Source organism: Trachemys scripta, chromosome 2 (genome assembly GCF_013100865.1).
Source record: "Trachemys scripta elegans isolate TJP31775 chromosome 2, CAS_Tse_1.0, whole genome shotgun sequence".
NCBI lineage: Eukaryota > Metazoa > Chordata > Testudines > Emydidae > Trachemys > Trachemys scripta.
In genome coordinates this window covers 206,577,505-206,587,969 of record NC_048299.1, presented here as the reverse complement: position 1 = coordinate 206,587,969, position 10,465 = coordinate 206,577,505, and the positions used below count along the sequence as shown (strand labels likewise).

The following is a 10,465-nucleotide window of genomic DNA, read 5'->3' as shown; positions in this document are numbered from 1 at the left end:
CCAATACTTCTGTTAGTCTTAAAGGTGCCACAGGACCCTCTGTTGCTTTTTACAGATTCAGACTAACACGGCTACCCCTCTGAATTCTGAATGTGTTCACACCCAAGTATTGATGCACCAGAAGCAGGACTATTGATTTTTTTTGTTTTCCTTTATTTGTTCCAGCCATCCGGTTTCCTTATCCAGGCTTTCTTAACATGAATTGAATTTTTAGGGGTTCCCATACAACAAAACCTCTATAAATTAATGTAGAAATACACTAACTGTATACCTGACAACATGGGCCCAGACCTAGCATACCCATGCTAATAGCACTTAGGATAAATTTTACAAACAAGAGATTTCTTAAATTAGATTATGACCTTATATGCAGTTCCTCACTAGAACTATTTTAGGGCCAATTGCTTGCTTTAGGAGGAAAGTTTAGTCTCCATGTCTACTAAACCACATTTTGCTCTGTTACACTGATGTAAATCTACTCCATGGAACACCTCCAAAAAATAGTTCTCCTCTTTCTCCACCTTAGCACCTCTACTTTTTTTCCATCAGCTTTGGAATGATCACTGGAAGGAAAAAGCTTGAAAAGCATTGAACAAGGCATTGAGGCAAGACTCCATGCCTCTGGACTGAAGGAGGCAAGGACTGCAGGGGAGTTTTGTGGGATGAGCTATTGACAGCTTTGTCAGTACTCCTGTAGCTCTGCTTCTGGAACCAGTAGGTGACTAGCTATCCCAGAACGTTTGTCTGACTGGCCAAGTTTGAAATATAAATACTTTTATTAGTATTAAGTAGTTTGGGGTGGGTTACAATTACTCTGGTATATTTAGTTATGAATGCTGACAAATTGACAGGCCGTATTGAGCTTGAGAGTAGTTATGCTCGGCACTTATTGTGTAGTATTGCTTTTTCATTCAGAGATCTCCAGGTGTTTTACAAAGGACCTCTATATATATTCTACAGAGGGGTAAACTGAGGCAGGTAGATGTGACGTGACTTGCCTAAGGTTACAGGGGGAACAGACCCAGGTATTGAAAAGTCTCCTGATAGTCCACAGCACTATTCTCTGGACCTTGGTGCCTATTTGGATGACACATTGACAGGACCAGGTCTGGGGTGGTGACAAGGTTGGCTCAAGCACTCCTGTTTAGTGTATGATCAGGTTTTAAGAGCATCCCCCATTCTGCGTTTGAAAAACTTTAATGCTACAATGACAGGTTTCAGAGTAGCAGTCGTGTTAGTCTGTATCCGCAAAAAGAAGAACAGGAGTACTTGTGGCACCTTAAAGACTAACAAATTTATTTTTTCATGAGGTTGATTTGTTAGTCTCTAAGGTGCCACAAGTACTCCTGTTCTTCTTTTAATGCTACAATGTTTCTCACCACTAGGGTGACCAGATGTCCCGATTTTATAGGGACAGTCCCAATTTTTCTTTTTTCCCCTTATATAGGCTACTATTATTCCCCCACCCCCTGTCCTGATTTTTCACACTTGCTGTCTGGTCACCCTACTCACCACATATAGATGCAGATGGATGGATTTTTGCTCACACAAAAGAGCAATGGGTATGCGCTCCTTTAAGTGCCTCCGTGGACCTGTCATTCATGAAATGTAGGGGAGATTAAATGTTTATTTTTAATGTTGCTCTTTTAAAACCCCTAATTTAAAAGGGGGCAAAGAAGGTGAACAGAAACTTGAATCAAAATGGAATTGGGCAGAAAGCAGTGCAGAGACTGAAAACTAACAGTGTGTTTAAAACTGAGACCCTGGGATGTTGAGAGCCCTTTGCAATGAATCAAGAGCCCAAAGAATATTCTTCAGTCTATGATCCCTAACTCCATTTGTAATGTATTGTCCTAAGCCTCAATCTGAAAAATCATTTTAAGAACAAATACTGGAGTAGCTTTTCTTGTCACTGCTAGTATATTTAGTCCAAGAAATTGGGTCAGTGTACTTCTTATTTTCTTTCCATTCTATTAACTCGCCAGTACCCTGGCAAAGTTCCAAGCATTCTGGGTCCCAGTCCTGATTTCATAGAAATTAAACAAAAAACAAACAAAAACCCCACACCAATGGAATAAATGGTCTGTGGATGGCTCAGCTGACATAGCCACAGGCAGGAGATGACTGGTGCTACAGCATATTATCCACAGAGCTAGCCAGACCATAGATTTTGTTGTTTTATATTTCACACTGGCAACCAAGTCAATCGGTTGTTGCAATCAGTGCTAAGGCTGCAGGGTAAAAACAAAAAAACAAAACAACAAAGCTGGAACAGCAGAAGCACTGGCTGGTGCTGTGAATACACACCGAGCAGCAGTGTAGGTATAGACTGCCAGTGCCTAGATCAACTAATCAATCCCTGATACTTTTTTCATTTTATTGTGTGAGTACCAGATTGTGGCCAGTAAAATTAGTCATTTGCGGAGGGCAATGCCCCATGAAATAGATTAGCTCATGAAAGGGAGACTCTGCAGAACAGTACTGTGTGTGCAAGAGAAATAAATAACAAGACTGATGGCTCTTGAAACACTGTAGTTCTTTGAAGATTTTGGAATCTTCTTTCTTCCACAGTTCTCCTGGCATATGATTATATAATCATACAATCTTACTATGGAGGAGGGGGGAAACATGCACCTATTCATGGCATAAAGATATTCTGCATAAATGGGTTTGAAAAATTAAGAAGTAATTGGCTTCAGCTGAATTAAAACAAATGCACTTTGGCATCCCATAATACTTCAGGGCAATGTGTGAGAATTGTAGCTTTTAAAATTTTTCTTCACCCAAATGACTCTTAATTTTCCAGAGAACTAGAGCTGAGAAGATGTCAAATTTAACAGTATTAATAAATTAGCGATGGGCAAAGGTCAAAAGGTCTGGTGGTTCAGTTTGGGTAAATTTCACCACATGTGGATGCCGTGGTCTGCACATCATGTTGCAATCCATAATGCTGTTGCATGTTCCCAAGAGGAGCCTGAAATACTGCCAGCAGTGCTGATCAATCCAGACTGGGAGTGACTGGATGTAGGGGTGTGACCATAGCCAGGTTCCTCTTCTCCATTTTTTCACATCAGTAAGCACCAGACTTCAAGCTGTAGCTTTCTGGGTAGGCATAAGGCTTCCAGCTACTGCCAGTAGAATGTTTGAAGGGGGAGGTGCATGTCCCATTCCAGGTGCAACCCAGACCAGTGAGGGGTTGTCACCACCTGCCCTGCAACCCTAAGCTCCCAACCTGGTCCTCTCACAAACAGCCTTCCAGCATGCAGGTCACAGCCTGAGTGTCTGTGTATAGCTGTAGCCCTGGTCCCGCAGCTCACATCCCAGCAACCTCTCAGCAACACATCACTCGGGCTTCCACCAGCCTTGCTTACTACTTGCAGGATGACCCCAATCTTGACTTTTCCCCAAAACATGTTTTTTCTCTGCCCAGCGCTTTCCTGGACTGTTCAGACACTGAAGGTCCGTCACCCCTGTAAAGGGTCAATATTCAACATTTTGCTGCTTTAATTGGAGTTACCAAGCAGTTCATTTTAGACACAACACTAGAGTAGTTTAGATTAAAAATAAATGTTTATTTAACTACAAGAGGTTTTAAATGAGAGCAAGCATAAGGTATTAAAGTCAGAAATGGTTACAAAACCGATAAAGAGAAAACACTTCCTAGCAGCTAAAACTTAACAAGCTAGACTTGGTTCAAGGTAAAATCCTTACCAGGTGTTCCGAGCAACATGGCTGACTAAATCCTCAAATCAGGACCCCTCCTGGTTCCTTTGTCTTAGGTGAAGGAGAAAGAGAGAGCTTGGGGTTTTCTGCCCCTCTTTTATAGTCCAGTTAACCTTTGAAGTGGATTCTTTTGATTGTTACCCCTCAAAGCAACATTTATTGAAACAGTAATGAAGGTGACATGGACTCTGGTGGTGAAGGATGTTTGTTCTTCTCACCTGTGTTCGCTAAAATGCAAATTTGCTTTGTCTCCTGACAGCTCTTCTTCCTGCTATCTTGTGGACCCTGTTTACTACTTGTATGTAAATTGAGGGAAACACACATTTCTTCTGCTTGCATTTCTTCTTTCAGGATACTTCTGCCTGGGCAGGGCTGTCTGGTTTTGAACATGTGCTAAGAACATCACACAGGGGGATTTCATAACTTTACATATAATGTTGCTACATACATTTCACCTTGATATTATTGGCCTGGGAGTTAGTTCTCAAATGATACCTTTACAAGACATATTTTGTACAAAGATGATTACACTAGGGTGTGAATAAAGGGGTGTTTTCAGTCACAGTGCATCACATAATTATGTACAACCTCAGCTTTAACTGAGCCCTAATTAACTAAGCCTCTGAGCACTTCTAAGAGGTAAGTAACCTTGTTTTGCCTTTGGCACAAGGCTCAGATCCTCAAAGGCAGGTAGGTGCCCAAATCCTATACATTTCAATGGGGAGGTAGGTGCCTAAATTCCTTTGAGGATGTGGGCTAGACTAGAGTAACTTGTCCATGATCTTTCAGCAAGTCAGTGTCACAGCTGGGAATAAAACCTAGAATTCTTGACAGCTGGCCCTGTGCTCTAACCACTAGATGACACTTCCTCCCAAGGGAGAAAAACTTGTATTCTTACAGTTAATAAACCCTAGACTTTTATACAATCTTGTCAGATCCTCACAAACAATAAACTTGAAGCTTTACAAAATGGAGAAAAATAAATCCTATTGAAACATGCATACCATATGGAAACGAAGCTGCAGGGAAGCCTGAGGGAACTGAGAGAACATATCCCATTGTTATTAGAGTAAAAGATGACTGTAGCAGTGTTCTTATGTATAGTCTTTTACTTACCACAGTGCTGTCTCAGAGTCATTCTGTTCAAAGATGTAAAGCACATCACAATCGCTAATGAACATTTCCTCTAAAGAGACAGGGAAGTGTCGTTATCCTTATTTTACAGGTGGGGATCTGAGTTAGAGAGAGAGATTCCAGGCCATAGACCAATAATTATATTGAATAGTACTTTACTCCAGGATTAGTTCTGTATTTGATGGGATTATTCTTGGAATAAAGTACTATTCAGTGTGAATAAAGATATCTGAATCTGCTCCTAAATGACTCGCCTAAGGTCAGTCTCTGGCAAGGCTTGGAGTAAAACTCAGACTTTCTGAGATCTCTCATCAGAAAAGAATTACAATCAGGAACTCAATGGCAGTAATCAAACAGAAGTGATTATAGGGAGGGCAGAACACATGGAAAAGTAAGAGAAAATTGGACAGGACTTGGAACAAGTAAGAGAGGGGTTCTTGAATAAAACCTGTAGATAGAATTCCTGACCTATTTATGCCAATTTGATTAAGAAGGGGAGAATAACCCATAAAGTAGGATGAAGATAGCTGACAACTGATTATGGAAGGGTAATTGTTGACACCAGTGAGCCTCTCAAGTGGGGTATGCTCAAAGGAACATTGCTTTGTTTTTTAAAATCAGGCTTTTTCTGTGAGCCATATTAAGAATGATTCTGCCACACTGATTAAGGGTACGTCTACACTGCAATTTAAAAACCCATGGCTGGCCTGTGCCAGCTGACTTGGGCTCATGGGGCTCGGGCTAAGAGTTGTTTAATGGCGGTGTAGACATATGGGCTTTGGTGAGGTAGGAGGGTCCCAGAGCTTGGGCTTCAACCTGAGCCCAAACGTCTACACCGCCATTATACAGTCCTGCAAGCCTGAGTCAGCCATGCATGTCTAATGGCAGTGTAGACACACCCTAAGGGTTAAGACCCAGATTTGGCGCATTTAGAGCAGCGCCTATGGAATAAAGGTCACAATATACAGTACCACCCCAAGTACAGATATCAACATGGTAGATGACTCACCTCCCTAGCACATGAAAACTTTGTGCTATCACTCACCCCATCCATGTTTGTACCTGCAGTCCAAGGTTGAGGTCAATAAAATGGCAGTGTAACACAGCGAATACTCACAGGCTGACTGGCTACACAATGGCTGACTTTTAAATTCATAGAAGTCTGAGGTTTTTCTGAATTACCAGATCCATTAGTCTTTATGAGCAGAGTGCCTTCTTTCCTAGAATGTAGAGAAGTAGTAGAAGGAAAGGTTATATTTACTAAATAGTTTACCAAAAATTTTTCATTTGTTTTTTTTATCATCCTAACAGAACTCTCCCAATTCACTCGTACAGAAATCTGGAGATCTTGGATCACACAAGCTGTGTCTAGTAGAAATTAAGCTACTAAAATAAGCTATGAGTAAAACTTTAAGGTGCAAATTATTGTATGCTGAACATTGATTTGAACATCTCACAGTTTGACACAGCTCTCTGTAAAGAAATCAACACAGTACTGAACACTGTTGCCTGGAATTTAATATTTGGCTGTAATGCGTAATATGTCACTTTAATTCCAAATAGAGCTTATATTTAATAACCATACTTCGTTTTAGTTTTCACAAAATAAAAAAGAAGCTACAAGTGTTCAAAGTGTTCAAGTGAAACAGGTCTTTACATTCTGTCAGTTACAGCTATAATTAGGAACTTCTAAAAATACTTACCCAGAGATGACTGTATTTCATTGGTGAGTGAAGTGTTTTCTATAATAGCCTTCACTTTCTATAGAATAGAGCCATACAAAATATTCGCAGTGGAACTGAAAACACTCCAGATTTCTCCCTTTTTGAGGTTGTGAAGTTTCCACACCAGCATGTTTCTTGCATAACGTTTCACATTCATGAAAACTTCAGCAATAATGGGCACAATCTGTTTCCCATTGCCTGTGCACCTGCAGAAATTTCCATACAGCTTTTATGATGCATTTTTGAGTCACTGGTTGGATTGGCAGGAATTGATCACATGATTTAATTAATATAGATCCTTTCTCTAAAACAGGCTTGTGCTTTACTTTAAACATGTGACCAGTCCTATGGACTTCAATGATACTTGTGCATAAAGGGAAGCATGTTCATAGATAATTGTAGGAGCAGGACCATATTCTATTCAGATTTTTATACCATAGTATTAGTTCTAGTGCCCTGATTAGATGAGCATTTCTTAGCTTTTTCAGCAGAGTTTTTTTAGCATTGTTTTCTTAGCTAGTTTCCAATCTGGCAGCTCTGAAGCATATGAGAACTGTTACCTCAAACTTTATCTATTTGCAGTCTAAGTAAAAATTAGAGCTAATGTTACAGCAGTGGGAGTGCTACCAGAGGTGGGTCATACACCTTTGACTTCAGTGGGACCAGGAGTTCACCCTAATGTCCCCATATCGTACCCCAGTGGATATAGACTCTGATAGTACTTTCAGTGATGCCAAGAAAGGCTTTATGCTGCCATGGAAAGTAGGAGTGTAACAAGATATTGACCCTTCTTTCAGGTTTCTGAGCACTTAAATGCAGCTAGCAAAACCCTTCCAAATGTGTTTAGCTCATCTCTTGTGCCAATCCCATTGCCATGACATTATCTGACTGAAATTCCACTGATTTCAATGGGATCATAATTTCACCCTCTGTACAACAACTTATCTGGTAAGTACCCCCTGGCTTGTTAAATAGCACAATAAAGAGTCACGTAGCACAAGCTGCCAGTTCTTCTTGGGTAACTTTAGTTTGAGTTAACCTGTGCAATACTACATTTATTGGCTGAGTGTCAAAGGAGTATTTACATCTGATGCAGAGAGCGATATTAATGGAACTCTAAGGCTTGGACTTAAATCCACAGAAGTCAGAACATTTAGAGTTATGGCCCCAAAGTAACTTGTCCCTTTTGCAGTTATGTACTCTAACAAAATATAGGTCTCTTGTTACATGGGCACTCTTATTAGTTGGCAATGACTGATTCTACAAATGTAGACTAACTATGAGGAAGGGCATACAAAATATCACATTCAGTAATTTTACCACAGTTATCTGTCTTTGGGGGTTTTGGGTAGAAATGTGAGACAAATCTGAAAAGCTGAAATTTATAGTAAATGCCAAGCAGCTTTCTTCAACTTGGAGCAGATGATGGATCTATAAAGTTTCCTCTTAAAAAAAAAAAAAATCCATTATTTGGATCATCACCCCTGTTTTGGACCAAAGCAAGTTAACAATATCATTTGAAGTGAAGTGGTCTTTGCAGGTGTCATTCATTACATTTTACATCTTAGATCAAAGTCTGTGCCTTTACTTTTTGATTGTTTCAGTGTGAGTTGTTTCTCCCTCAGAGGCATCATGAATAAGTGTTGCTGGCATACAGGAAGAAAGCACTTTAGCGAGGCAGTAAAGTTGCATTTCACATGGCTAAAAGCATTGTCCACTCTTTCTGAATCATAAAGCACAACAATCCCAATTGCATGGCATGTAGCTTCTTTATGAACAGGATTTAATCCTCTATGAAAGCTCCATAACTTGTTTTACTTATCAGACCCCTTATTAATTATAGCGGCTTGGAGCAGACACAGTGTCTGCTTTTACTTTTATGTTCATTTCGAAACTGCTTCAGGAAAGTTAAAAATGTCACAAGTTCCCCTATAATGACCTCACAGCTTTACATATGACAAGGCACAATAACTCACTACAGTAAATTAAACTACAACAAAGCTCCTCAACTTGCTCTCAAGCAGAAATATCAAAATGTTAGCATGTTTTTCAGCCCATCATTCCCACTTAGAAGCAACACAAATATAGGATGGTACCTGAACTTCCTATATTTCTAAGTTCTAGGACACATTCTTTCTGTTTTTCAAAAAGGGTATGGAGCAACCTCTAAACACCTGATTATAATAGAGACAGGGAACTTCAACTGTTCCTACTGAATTCTGGGTGGGATGGGGGGAAAACTGAGTGATTTCCTGAACAAAAATGTTAGGATAAGCCTCAATATGGGAGCTTCCCAGTTCTCTCAAGATGTCCAATGGAGGTACTGGGTGTTCAAAATTAGATGGAGAAGGCCTTAGCAAAAAGCAGTTATCCCATTTCATGCCAGTAATTGCTAGTACATTAGTGGCCAGCAATGCATTTTCTGCTAGTAAACCACAGTAATCATGGCATGAAGGAATTGACCTAAATACGGTTTCCCAAATTAAATCGTGGAAGTTTACAGATCAAGATTCATAGTGGGTTTGCTAAACCACTACAATAAAAGGTGCTAAAAACAAATGCAGACCATGGTCCAAATCCTCAAGTCTTTACTTACTTTTCTTTCAGGACTTACTCAGGTATATTGTGCAGCAACATCAGTGATTTTTAGCCTTTTGTAAACTACATGACTCAGAAATCCAACCGGGATGTAGCAGAGCACACAACAGTGTAATAGGGAATGTGGGCTAAGGACAATGAATCCTTTCTGTACTGAAGTGATAAGAGATTTCTAATGTCCAATCGGAGCAGCAGACAGAACCTTGGTTCTTAAGGTCACATTGGAAAGACCCTTCACAAGGTATTCTGCATGACACTCAATCCATCTGCCTGTGATAAAGCTTTTTTCTGCCATCTTGCTGCACCGGCATCATGGTGCGCATGAATGTTCTGGCCACCGCCCTTAAGAGCACCAACAATTCAGAGAAACATGGAAAACGTCAAGTTCTCATTTGACCGTGCTCTAAAGTAATCCTGCGTTTTTTTAACTGTGATGATGAAGCATGGTTACACTGATGAATTTGAGATAATTGATGATCACAGAGCTGGGAAAATTGTTGTTAATCTCACAGCCAGACTGAACAAGTGTGGTGTAATCAGTCCCAGATTTTATATTCAGTTGAAGGACCTGGAAAAGTGGCAGAATAACCTTTTGCCTTCACTTCAGTTTGGGTACATAGTGCTGACAACTTCCGCTGGCATCATGGACCATGAGGAAGCAAGGCGAAAACACACAGGAGGCAAAATCCTGGAATTCTTTTTCTAAAACTTGTAAAACAGGCATACTAATAAATTGTTCAAATGGGAAAAAAAAATAAAGAGCTGAGTTAGGAATTGGCATATCACAAGGATGGACAGCCCTATAAAAACCTACATATCCAGACAGATAACCCTGCTGGGATTTCAACCTGTAGTACCCTAATGTCATGCAAATAAATATGGAAATCTTCCAAAAATCAAAGCGGCTCCCTTTTCTTTTTTATAGAATCACTGGAACCCGCCCAAGAGGGAGGAAATGGCATTTGTTGGAGAGCAAGTTTCATTAAAATGCATAGCACTAATGTTGTTTCAGTAGAAGCAGACTGGATCTATTACTAGGAAATACTTACTATTGCCAATTGTGTGGTAGAGGAATTGCATTCTGATTTTTAAAAATCCTTCCCTATTGATCTATCTCTATCACTACGCATGCTTTCATATGTCTCCAATCTATAAACGGCATTAAATGCCCACTTCTTATTATTGTTAACAGGAGTTCTGTGCCTAACGTCCTGTGTGCCATTCCGAAAACATACCCCCTGAATTGTCTCATGTGTTGTCATAATGAAGCAGACTGAACAGCTTTG

The 10,465-nt window shown here is 40.0% G+C and overlaps 1 pseudogene; it reads left to right on the top strand.

Annotated features, from left to right (window-relative positions):
* The first annotated feature begins 9,491 nt into the window (after positions 1 to 9,491).
* On the top strand, positions 9,492 to 9,936 carry LOC117871641 (annotated as a pseudogene).
* Positions 9,937 to 10,465: the final 529 nt, after the last annotated feature.